We start from the raw sequence: 13630 nt of genomic DNA, 5'->3' as shown, positions 1-13630 counted from the left end.
TTTTCCCCAGTGAAGTGAGGCAAACTAGTTGTAAACATGCAGGCAAAGTTGTACAACCTCAGGAGGAAATGCACTGATGTCGCCCCAAAGCACATCACTGGCCTCAGCCCATTTTACCTGTGTGTGTGCGTGTGTATTTGTTTTCCAACTCCCAGATGAATTCACCAGCAGGCAGGTTTTTCTGTTCACCTTTCTAGGAGCTGACAGGTTGAGGAAGCAGACTAACAATGCCAAGCGGAGACAAATGCCAAGAGTTCAGCACTTCCTCAGCATTTCTTACTCTCTAGCTTAAGTGGCTGTGTACTTGGCTACACTGAGTACACTGTTTTTTCATGAAAAAAGTCAATTTTTTGGTTTATTTGGAACACCATGTTCAGTAAACAAATGCATTACTTGTGAATTTTAAAATGTAATTTAAAGAGTCGTAACCCAGCATTTGATCATGCCACTTCACTAGACTTTAATGAGCCCTCTCTCACCAGAGAGAAATACCTCTCACTTCACAACCAAAACTTATTCATGTCACCACTTTTGGCAGTACATACATTTGTGAACAACTCTTTTCAAGGATGAAGTACAGGAAGAATAAAATTTCATCAAAAATCTCTGAGGAACACTTTGAGGGCTCACTGAGAATGGCAACCACTACCATCAAACCAGCCTAGTGCACTAAGTTTCTCAAAAGCAAGGTCACATCTCCCAATAGTCTTGTGTTTTCGTTGCTCCCTTTTTTTCCTGTTTTAATAAAAAATACTAAAGACTAAAAGAAGTTTTACTATTTATATACATTAACCATAATAAATATTTTGCAAGGGCTGCTTTGAAAGTAATGCCTCCTACTCTATGATGCTGGCCCATGACATCATAGGCACATGGTGGTATGGCAGTAAAGGTTGAACCTTCCCACTAGTATCTCATTACATTTTGTTGCCACATGACAGATGACAGCAGAGGGGCAGTATGACAGAATGGTATCTGACATGGAAGTGCATATGGAAAAAAAAAGCGTGTCACTGAATTTCTCCACAACTTAGAGGGCTGGGTAATCACCAATCACATTAAGTTTAATGAGAGCAAGCACTGGATTCTGCATCAGGGGAAACCCTGACTCTACATACAGACTTGGGGATGAGACACTTAAGAGGAGGCTCACTGAAAGAGATTTGGGGGTCCTGGACAACAGTAAGTTGAACATGAGTCAACAGTGTGCCCTGGCAGCTCAAAGGGCCAACTGTACCCTGGGGGGCACCAGGTCCAGCACTGCCAGCCCAGCAGGGAGAGGGATCATCCCACTCTGCTCTATGCTGTGTGCCCTCACCTCCAGTACTGCATGCAGTTTGGGTGCCACAATATTGGAAGGACATAAAACTATTAAAGAGCACCCAAAGGAGTGCTTTGAAAATGGTGAAGGGCCTGAAGGGAAGACATCGGAGGAGAAGCTGAGGACCCTGGGATTGCTCAGCCCAGAGCAGAGGAGCTGAGGGGAGGCCTCATGGCAGCTGCAGCTCCTCACAGGGGCAGCACTGAACTCTGTTCTCTTGTGACAGCAACAGGGCCCAAGGGAACAGCATGGAGCTGCGTCGGGGAGGGTCAGGATGAGTGTTAGGAAAAGGTTCCAGGGGGTATGGAACAGGCTCCTCAGGGCAGTGGGCATAGCCCCAAGCCACTGGAAGGGACCCTTAAGTCATTTAATCCAACTCTGCTGCAATGAACAGGGACACCTACAGATAGGTCAGGTGCTCAGAGCCCCACCCAGCCTGACCTGTCTCCAAGGATGGGGCATTCGCCACCTCTCTGGGTAACCTGTTCCAGTGCCTCACCACCCTTACTGTAAAAAAAAAAAAAAAAGCTTCCTTATATCCAGCCTAAATCTCCCTTATTTTAGTTTGAAACCATTTCCCCTTGTCAAGTTACAGCAGATCGTACTAAAGAGTCTGTCCTCTTCTTTCTTATAGTCCCCTTTTAGATACTGAAAGGCTGCTTAAGGGTCCAGATTACAACATACTTATAAAAAGCTCCATTTCACTCAGTGAAAAGAAGTCTTACTTGAGCTGAAATTAAACTATTTTAAGACTAAAACTGTTTTCTTAGCAAAACATTAATTTCTCATTTGGATCAAATGATAATAAGCAGGAAGAACAGTTTAATTAGCACTACTGAAAATATTCTGCACCAGACAATTTTTTTCCTCAGAATCAGGCAGAACTCATTAAAAAAAAAAGAACTGAACCTTTTGCTACAATTACCTTTGGAAAACCAACACTTGATACAATTTTCTAACTGCAAAAGATTTGGACAATGCTACAATTCAAATGCATCTATTAATTCACGTTTATTTTCTGTTCAGCTTTCCAAAACTAATTATCTAACACCAAGGTTAGGAAATTGGAGAGTGAGCCTCAAGAGGGATGAGGCAGTATGTTCCCTAAAAGATAGTTTTTGAGTCTTAAGGGGGAGGGGGATTCTAAAATATAATAACTGAAATCACGGAAGAAAGAACACTCCCGCCACCAAACAATCCCTGTAAAGGGCAAGAACTCCAGCATTGTTTTCATCTTCATGCAAGTGTCTTACTAGATTAGACAGTTGTGTGTCAGATGAAATTCATAGCTGATAAATGTAAAGTGATGCATATGGAAAAAGAACAGATTTCATGTACAGAATGACAGTCTCTGAAGTGATTATAATTAGCCAGAGAATACCACACAGACTTGCTCTGTGACAGTCAGTATTAGCCACAAAAGCAACCACTGAGATCAACTCTGATAAATAGAACAACGTACAAAGACAGAAGCATAAAAGCTGGGGTTTCCTGCTCTGCATTTATTACCTAGAAGGAATACTTGACCTTGTAGTATACACTTAGTGTGCATACACAAAAACATATGAAGCCACCACTTCTAATATTAAGTAGATTTTGTGACTGAAATAACTTTCACGTAACATTGTTCATCATCACTTAAGTGTCTGGGATAATGTTCATACATCAACATTCCTACTGGACATCCTTAATCTGTACAGTATCAAGAAGAGAGGGCACTAGAGTTACTGCAGTATCTGTGTCACCTACATGTTTTCCACTGCAGGAAGCAATCCTTCTACAAAGTTTAAGGCTTGTAGTTGTTATGTTTAAAGTACCAAGGACTAAACCATGCAGTCTAAAGAGAACAGAGGGAATGACATGTTGAGGATCATCTGCTCCTCCAAGATTCACCCCTAGGTCTCTAGGTCGTTTAGTAGGAATCTCAGTGTTTTCTTGCCTACAAAAATGATATCCCCTGCTTACTGCAGCGAATCTCTGTCCCACAGTCATCCAACTGCATGTGTCTTCATAACTTCATCACTTACAATAGCTACAGTAGAGAAGGGAAGCTACTATTAAATGTATAAACACCTCCTAAAAGTGTACTCTCTGCTAATTTACCTCAGTAGCAATCTGACCTATAAATTTCTTAACCATTATCTTTTCAATTTACAACTGCAAGTACTGGTTTGATGATAGAAAGAAAGAAGTTAATACTCAACATTGCCTATTAGCAAGTGACATAGAATTCAGCAAATCTTTCTAAAATTACTGCTTTTTTAAATGAACGACAAAATGAATCTATGTGTCTATATTAGGGTTTAGTACTGACAGCAGCGTTCAATACGTTTATATGCTGTAGTAATATCATTGTTCACAATTACCTGATATGTTTTAATCAACTACTTTCATGTAAGCGTCAATAAAAAATATTGAGCAAAGGCATCACAGAAAACTCCACTCTGATTTAAAGATTAAAGAAGAGTAACTGATGGTTACAGATCCTGTAATAGGAAAAACACTGAATAGTAGTAAGAAGCACTGAGAACGATGAACAAATCAGCACTCCGGCTGGGTAATATCTCTTCAATTCCCAGGCACAGACTCACCAGAACCCTGTGCAGGCAACCTGTAGCTCAAGAAAACACTGTCCCAAATTGAATCAACTGAATTTTAGCTGTCCAAAATCACTACAAGTCAACAGTAATCTCTAATAGCATGCTACCTCAAATTGAGCAAGGGATTCTGTCAGTTTTAGACAAACTGAATTTATATTTTTCAATTCCCCTAATTAATTCTAGTTTTCCATTACTCTCTTTTACACAAACACCAGGTAATCCATTCACAAAGTAAGAGTAATTATACTGTCCCATATCAAGAGTCTCAGATGTCTTGGGTAGGAACACTTACTGTGTCTTGACAGTATTTTCATACATGTTGGCATATTTATTTTTCTTTTGTGGCTGAACAGTTGGAAAGGTCTCCTCATTCAGACCAGTGTGACCAACACCAGAACCAGATGTTTTCTCCTCAGAAATAGACTTGGAATCAGTTAAGCCAGACCCAGGCTTTTGATAACCTTCTCAAAGGCAATGCTGATTTGAGAATTTACACCATAGGTAAGTGCAGGAATATTAGTCAACACTACAGAGAAGAGTAAGATTTGTTGCAAAAGAAATAAGGAGAAAATGCAGATGAAGAAAATGCTAACAATAAAAAGAATGGTAATGTGTTATCATGAAAGCACAGGAATTATATCTAGAATAATGTACTTTTTATGGATGTGATTAAATTATTATGAAATATCTTAAACCAAGGCTTGAATAAAATAGAAACAAACAGGATTAGTGTCTAAGTAAAAAAAATATTTATGGCATTTCTCCAGAATTAAATATAATAAAAGAAAGAATTATACAGTTCACAAGAATAATTTATAAGAATATTTGCTATATGAGTTTAACCACAAAAACCTGATGGTAGATCCCAAATGAAAGTCTCTATTTAAAATTCAACATTATCTGTAGCACCCAAGTGATTAAAAACAAATATGGTTCAGAATTGTTAAAGAAATTTAAGGAATAAACAAAATACATTTCAGAAGTTCAAATCCTTCATCGGTGAGACCTTGCATTGCAATCCCTCAGAGCAGCATGCACATGGACAACATTCTGTAGGAACAGAAATGTTATTAAATGGGTGTCACTATTTTGGGGAAAATAAACCTGTTTTTCTGAAAACACCTCCCTTATTTCTCTTTCCCTCCCAAGCCCAAAAGAGAAAAAAACAACAAAAAAGTCTGTAGCAAATTAAAGTCCCAGATGAAACTAAATGCAATTACCACAAGCATCTTCTTCTACTTAAAGGATTTGTTAGCTCTAAGAAAGATTAGGAAAAAAAAAATTGAGTATTATCTTCTTACAGTGTAAAGAACACTAAGTGACTGAGAGGTAATCAAGACTTCATTTATTTGGGCACCACTTCCTAACAATTTCAAAGAATATCTTCACTTCAAACATGAAAGCTTATACCAAATAGAGTTTCTAAATCATTTTTTTTTCCTTCTATCTCTTCCAGCTCTGCTAGGAGCTCTTCTCTGCATTACGTGATGCAGAGGTCTTTTCCCCACTTCAGTGGGCTGTGGATCAGGCTCTTAAATCACATTACCACCTGAAGTAAATTTCTACCATAAAAGCAGTGCAGAAATACTAAGCCTGATTCTTTTCTTCCCAATTGCTTATTCTCTTTGTAAGCAGATTAGTCTTACTTGTTCTCAAAATTAGTGTTTAAAAAATCTGAGAAATATATTTCTTCATTTGGTCGGTGCAGAAACAGTTATGTCAATAAACAAAGCTCTCATGTTTCCCTTCTGCTGTTCTTGCAAAAAAAAACTCAATACTTCAGAACACTAAAGCCCCATTCTTCACTTTTAAGAGCTACAACAGTTCAGAGAGAGAATCCAGCTAACAGATGCAGGATGTTGTGAAAACCATGGTGGTGGTCATGAGATAGGAACTCAAAACCTACTACAACTTCTTCACAACTTGCAGAAAGTGTTCTGTTATTTTGCTTAATTATTTGCTCTAGGCAAAAGGCATGTAAATCAGGTGGCACTGTAATAGCATGTGAAAGTATAAAGGAATTCAAATTTCACATCCATTTGAAAAACCTGTATTTACTGGAAACAAATGGAAACACATGTAGATATCAAGCACATTAAAACAACCTAGAAAAACATGACATTTTCGTGGCATCAGGGTTATATTTGTTCCTCTTATACCTTCTTAATAAAAAAATAATTCTTATTCTGTTATTAAGATTTGGAAACTAAGTAGCAATACATTAAGAATGCCAAATCTAGAATTTGAGTCTTCACCTCATCTCAAGCTTTTCGGTTTTTATTCATTGGATACATTGAAGAAATAAGTAAACACATGTCTGATTGCTCTGAAGTTCACAAATCAGCTGTTAAACAGGAGCATCCTGGTTGCTAGGCTACAACATGCTTGGCAAGTTCCATTTTACTTAAAATTCATAGCGGAAGACCTTAATGCGAGACTAATCTGTGGGTAGAACACTGTTTCTGAGGGTGGTGTATTTACTCTAAAATAAGCAGCCAAAACCCAAACCACCACAGCAACCCTCCAGATGATAGTGGAAGGCTAACACTACAACATGGCTACTGGGGATACAAAGATAGATAAATAGTTTGTTGCATCTAGACTTTTGTATTCCACTTTCCCTTTGCCTCCCAAAGAAATAGAAACTTACTAGTTGCTGGAACATCTCACTGATGTTAAAGTAGCAGGGTCAGCCACATAAAACCCAAAACAAAGAAGCCTCTAAGTGCCACGGCCAGGCTTTTCAAACTGTTCGGGCACCTTGTATCAGCAATCCTTACTCTTATATATTACCTGCAAAATCCAGGTAAATGGTTGTTGAAAACCATGCTGAGGAAGCAACAAGGAGAGTCCTTTTCTCTTAGGTGTTTTTGCCTTCCGTTACCTGTATGAAAATGCCATCTGAATGCTGAGCAGGGACCACAGAATGGTACTGAACAGCACCAAATTGCTTTAAGGAGAGGGGAGAAACACAGACTTGTGTCAAATTCCTCTTGGATAACAAATACCGTATAGGTATCATACAGGTGTTTTCTGATACATCTATGATATAAGCCCTTTCTGAACTCCATTTTGCACATCAGCCTGTTGCTTAGCCCAGCTTTTTTTTTTTTTTAATCCCTGACTTCAAGCCCACACTTCTGACTGAACCTCAGCCAAATTTCTTCAAGTACTCTTCAACCCACCTCTGAAAGAAAGGTAGCACTTCATTGTTGTATTAAAAACAAACAGTAACAATCAGGTTCCAAAATATGTGATGTCTCAGTTCTAATCAGCAATCAACATCTCAAACACTTAAAGATTCAAAACACTAACAAGATCCCCATCTTAATTAGAAATTTGGAAGCAAGCATTAAACTTAGGTCTTCTCAAGAGCCAAACATAAAAACATATCCAGCAGCAATACTTTATGAAGTACTTCCCACACAGACTATGACAAGTTTTGTGCACTGACCCTTGAAAAATATTCAGATATTTGGAGATATTCAAGACCTGTCTGAACACCCACATGTACTACCTATTACAGGGTACCCACTTTAGGAGTGGGGTTGGATTCAGTAATCTCTTGAGGTCCCTCCCGCCCCCTGCAATTCCTTGATTCTCCACATCTGGTGTGTTTTGGAGGAGCGAATGGAGCAGAAGCCACAGAGCATGGTTCTGACGGCCCACTCCCAAAGCTGCCTGCCCAGAGCTGGAGCTCTCTGCTCCTGTGTGGAGGTAGAACTCAATGATCTCTTGACATCCTTTCCAAACCCTGTAATCTTTCCATTACATCAAATATTTCTCACTGAACTTATGAAGATAATAATAGTATTAAATTGCAATATGGCATTAAAAAAACCTGTGGGGTAAGAATGACCAAGGAAAGAGGAATCTAAAAAGAACAAAGAACAAAAGGGTTAAGTTGTTGTAAAAATCCTGAGCTTCCTAGTGCTTGTATAGAAAACTGTCTTTTGACAATGAATACCAACAATGAAGTCCAGTAAATCAATCTAACAGGGCAATAGGTGCAGAATTTACAGAGAGAGAATACAGTAAAATACTCAGCTGTCCCTTGCAAAATTTTCACTGATAAGACACCTCCTTATATGTATACAATATGCCACTGAGACTTTAAGTCATCTTTGAATAAATACTGGTATACCGTAGCTTTCCACTTTATTTTAGAAACTGCAAAGTTCTTACTCTTCTAGCATTTTAATTAAACTTCAGTCATGTAACCAAGCTAATGTCACTTTTCTAAAACATAACACTCATCAATATGCTCCATACATCATTCATTCCAGCCAGTCAATCAGAAAGTTGGGCAGCTGAAATGTGAAGTAAACATTCAATGGAGATAAAACTAGATTTGGGAGATTTACATTTCAGTCACAAAGCTGCACGTCTGCAGTGTGATCTTTTGCTAAAAAATACTACTGCTCTGCCCATTTTCAGAAGTACATGCTACATTTCACTTTTAAATTTACTGGTGTTTATTCCAGTAATTCTGAAATAAAGATATGGAATTACATTGGAATAAATTCAAGAGAATTTATTGGTGGAAACATGCAGAGAAATACAAATGACAGCTTCTAAGAATGGAAAGCACCTCCATATTTTAGTTCTAACTCATGAGTAGCAGAATATTATGAGCCTGAAATCTCAGTCATAACTGCAGGATGTTAATCTAGGACAGAATTCTTAATCAACCAGTACAAAAAATTAACTCTTAACACCATTCTGAATTAAATATACATCTTTCTCCCCTAAAATACGGCAACTGCTACTGAAGCTTAAGTAACTATGATGTTCAACATGCCCCACCGTTCCTCTCTTGAAGACTTAATCAGTGCACGTACATACGAATTGTTTTGAGACTAAAAACACTGGAGCTAAATACTGTATCATTCCAATATTAATTGATGATAAGAAAATACAGACAGCTAACAAAAGGAGTCTGACGTTTGGAACGGGCGCTTGAGTGGCAAGTAAAATTCATCCCTTCCTAAACTCACAATTAGAAGGATCGCGTTTGGTAACTGAATGGTCCTCTTATCTTTATACTTGTAGCGTAACAACCTATTCTGGAAAAACAAGCTCAGGAAGGAGTGAAACCACAACAAATTAATAATGAAAATAGCTAAATAGTTTCACACTGCATTATGAACATTTCAATTTTTTAAGCTGTCCAGCTATCAGATAAGCATGCAAATGGGGGACAGATAATTGTTTAGGTTTGATGAACAGATCATTCAGAATAAATCACAGAATCACAGAACGAGTTGTGTTGGAAAGGACCTTAAAGCCCACCCAGCTGCAACCCCCTGTGACAGGCAGGGCTGCCATCCACCAAATCAGGTTGTCCAGGGCCCCAACCGATCTGGCCTTGAGTGCCTCCAGGGATGTGGCGCCCACAGCTTCCCTGGGCAGCTCATGCCAGTCACACATTTCTGTTTATCAGCCTACCTGAAGAACCAACTATGTAGCATCTGTTGCAAACAAGTTCTTTAAAAAAAAAAAAAAAAAGATGGGAATCTGAGTGGTAAGAAAGTCTCTCCCCCAAATACAGAAGACTTCCAAGGAACTACTTCTAAGAGTACAGAATGGAGTTTCATTTGGTCAACATAAAACAGTTCTCATTTGACAGCTAAAGAAAATTAAAGCAGAACTGTAACCATGGATGTTTACTTTGTCTCTATGCCTTAAACACAAATGGATGATTAGGATATCCCATTCAGCTTTTGAAACTGTGACTTCACAATTGCTGTGCTCTTCCCAAAAACTGAGTAGAATACAAAGTTTAATAGCACTCTTCTGATTGAGTTAAGCTTCAATTACAAATGCATGATGGTTCTAGTGATGCTATTTAGACCCACTAATAGATGAAAAAGAAGAATTAAATAAGACCTTTTTAAACTACAAAATGCAGGCAATTGTTTGTATGTTTTGAATTCCCCTTTTTAAACAGCCCTTCTTACTAATGAAAATTGAGAGTGACAGTTGTCCAGACTAAAAACTAGACAGTAACTACAAAACAATAATAGACACAAGAAACTGAGAGAGAAACAAAAAGCAGACAGAACTAATGTGTTACACTGTTCCACTAAGCCAGTACATAAGTAGTGTTGCCAGAAAGATGACAGATGCAGACTGGAACAAGTCAAACCAGAATTAAAAGTAACGGTGTCCTGCTATGGAATAAATCTTTCATCAGCCTTGCAGATTTAGGAGTAATGTTAAGGGCTGCAGAACACTGCAGAGATAAATACAATCCCTCACAAATAAACACTCAAAGATCTTGCTGATGAATGGGCAAATTGTTGACTGTAAAAGACAGTACATCCTTACAATTTCAATAATGGTTTTCTGCTGAAATAGCATCATGTCATACATTTGAGACTTACATAGGAACAAAGAAATTCTCCTTGTCACCAGCACTAGGTGCAGCATTTTCTATCAGCAAACTCAAGAAGTTAATGGAGTGAGTTCCAGCATACTTGGAATACAATACCTCAACTTGGAGAGAAATCTGACAGCAACATTTCTGTTGCTTTGAGTAATTTATCAAGGACTAGAGGGGAAAAAAACACAAACCAGGTTTAACTATCCATTCTCTGTATGTATCTACATGCTTATGTATTCCATTCTGAGAATACTTTTGTATGAAAAGAACCACTTTGCCTAGACACGGGCAGAGCAGTAAGCCTTTCCGTACATCATGAGGGAGCATCCTCAGGAAGAGCAGACCAGGTGGCAGCTCAGAAGCAACAGCAGCTGCCCCATGGAAGAGCAAAGGAGCCAAGTGGCCTCCTAGTAGAGCACAGATTGGAGCAAATCTGTGGAGACCACCACTAACCCAGCTATCTTGGCCACCAGTCCTCCTCAGCCAGCACAGACACCAATTCCCAATGTTTCTTCTCTGGAAAAGGGAAAAGACTCCAAACACTGCTGATGTGAACTATTTCAGGCTGTTCTTGGAGAATACCACCTAGCAGGAAGGCTTGTGGAAATGTTCACACTGCACACACTTGCAGGAAGAACACACCAGACATTGCAGTCCCTTGGTTTGAGTCTGATGCTAGGACACAGCAAAAGTCCTGGTTGTTTAAGTACAGGCAGCAATGAAGTCTATTGGATCTGTGAGGTCCCCAAACGTGCATGCAAAGACTGTAAAACAAGCCACTGCAAGTAGCCAAATCCTTTCATTTTTCCTCACAGGAAGCTTGAGAATATCAGCTGGCTCGAACTGCCCACAGCTTGTCAGAGGTGTCACTTTCAAGAAATGGGCTGTTGCAGTCAATGTCTCTTCATTTCAGTTAACACAGTGCTAGGGAAGTCAAGCACCCAATGACTCAAGGAGAGCTCAGTTATAGAATCACTAAGGTTGGAAAAGACTTCAAGATCATCTAGTCCAACCATCTACCTACCACCAATAACGCCAACTAACCACATCCCGTATCTAAACATTTCTTGAACACTTCCAGGGACAGTGACTCCACCACCTCCCTGGGCAGTCCATTCCAGCGCCTGACCGCTCTCTCAGAAAAGAAGTTTTTCCTAACATCCAACCTGAACATCCACTGGAGCAACTTGAGGCCATTCCCTCTAGTCCTAGTACTAGTTATTCAGGAAAAGAGGTCAACCTCTACATCACCACGACGTCCTTTCAGGTAGTTGTAGAGACACGTTACTTTAAAGGATGTTTATACAGGTGCTGCACGTGCAATTAAGTGAAAATGCAAAAAGGAAGTGGGATTTCTTCCAGACTGATGTATTGCTAACTCAAAGCACTCCTTGACACTCAGATACAGTAGGCTGACAGGAATATTTCCAAATGTGCACTTGAATAAATTCACATACATATTAGAACAGATTGAAGGCATTTTCTTTAGAGGAATACTTCACTAGAATATATTTTAACAGAAACACAATACACCAATTACTGTGGAAACTCTTGCCAAAATATTTTAGTATTAATTTTGACAGGGCTGGTAATAAGAAGAAACAATGAATTCATACAGATTTATAATGTTTGAATTACACCGCAGAATTACTTGGCTATCAGCACTGCTGTATGGCTGCATAAAGTTAGACACAGCAAAGAAAATGACTATCATGCACTTTTCTCTTTGCATCACCCTATTTATTATGTTTCAGTGTTGAAAGTCAAACAAATGACAGCACTAATCAAGCAAGAGACAGTGCTAATCTCTCTCTTCATTTGAGCTTTGAGCAGAAAATGCCTCATTCATTTCAGGCTCTCAACTTGATTGTTACTCAAGAAGCAGATATAAGAGAGTGTATTATTTGTGATCTAGAACTGTGAATGTACACCAAATAACTGTCTGTTTTATGATTTGCTTTTAATTAGATTACAGAGAAAGTTGAGCGTATTATGCAGTAAAAACTCTAAAAGTTTACAGTCATTTCCTATTTATTATCACATTTACTACAGCATTATATCAAATTGATAATTAAGCCTGGAATAACAGCACAACATTTCTGCAAATATGGCTTTTACAACTGAACTTCATAAGAAAGTTCAGCATCCAGCCCAAAACTCTGTTTAGAAGACAAACAGCTGCTCCTCTGCATGATCCACCAGACAGAACTCTGGGCTAAGACCCAGTACACCTGAGTTCACTACATGACTTTTAAAAACTCACTTGCGATTTCTGTAGAGCAAGAAATATCTGCTGCTTGTGAGAGCTAAGATTAGAGGAAGATAATTACCAAGAATTAGGATAAATAAAGCTGGAAGGATTGCTGACAGTTAAGGTTGGTATACTTCACTAGCTGAAACAGGCCCTTTCTTGGGAATACAAAATACTGCCATACTTAAGCTATTTACATATTACATCTCTGCTTCAACTTCTTGCAACTTCTACTTTCCCCAACTTCAGCCCTGTAAGACCAAACAAAGCCTGACTTTTTCCATGCAAGACAGAGATGCGTCCCTTGGGAATCACCCACTGAAGTAGCCTTCTGTCTGTGGGACACGTGCACAGGACTGTCACAGGATTGAAAGCATCTGTACCAACTGGGTCCCAGGACTGCAGGAAATAGAAGGATAGTCATATTTTTTTTAAGGCAGCTAAATGCCTTCCTGGGAGGCATCACTAACGTCACCTTCACCTCCTCAGTCCTGAAGCACTTAGTCCTAAGCAAACTGAACTTTTCACTACTGATTCACTAAATGTGGTATGTCTCCATTCTCTGAAACTCCAGACTGGAAGAAATTGTAATGATGTAAAAAAGTACATCTGAAGTCACTGGGAAGTCTGTTTTCATAATAAAAAAAATATATGAAGTCACAGACTCTGGGCATTTAAAAGAACATAAAATTAGAGAACATGTGACTTTTAGATTTAAAACACTCTGTACCTCATGATTTTCTCTGTAAAATGAAGATAAATTATTTCCTCTCAGCATATTTCTTTCTCAGTACTTGTGAAGCAGTCATGCTACAGTAGGATATTTCTTAAAGTCTTCTCAGTTTTCAGGAGAAAATTTGAGTAATTGATTAAGCAAGGTATTAGGGTAGGTATGGAGGGGATTTATTTATAATTCTATCCATTTAAATGTAACTACCAGGATCTGCATTCCTCTTGTCCTTGCTGAACATAAAGATTTGTACTTATGCTTTCCCAGTTTTGGGGTACTCAACTAAAAATGACTGTACTGTCCTAAAGGTTACCAACCTATATATCACAGGTTAAAAAAAACA

The 13630-nt window shown here is 38.7% G+C and overlaps 1 long non-coding RNA gene across 5 annotated transcripts in view; it reads right to left on the bottom strand.

Moving 5' to 3' along the window:
- LOC110394897 overlaps window positions 1–13630 on the bottom strand; it is a 60917-nt gene that overhangs the window by 32054 nt on the left and 15233 nt on the right. For 4 of the 5 annotated variants that reach the window (XR_002436008.1, XR_002436009.1, XR_002436010.1 and 1 more), the window contains exons 2-3: window positions 6715–6805; window positions 4895–4971 (exon numbers count right to left, since the gene is read on the bottom strand). This is a non-coding gene — a long non-coding RNA (uncharacterized LOC110394897). The remainder of the gene's footprint in view (window positions 1–4894; window positions 4972–6714; window positions 6806–13630) is intronic. The other variant, XR_002436011.1, reaches the window with a different exon arrangement.

This window comes from Numida meleagris, chromosome 2 (assembly GCF_002078875.1).
Source record: "Numida meleagris isolate 19003 breed g44 Domestic line chromosome 2, NumMel1.0, whole genome shotgun sequence".
In the NCBI taxonomy this organism is placed as follows: Eukaryota; Metazoa; Chordata; class Aves; order Galliformes; family Numididae; genus Numida; species Numida meleagris.
Note: the sequence above shows the minus strand (reverse complement) of the source record. Positions and strands in the feature narration are given on the sequence as shown.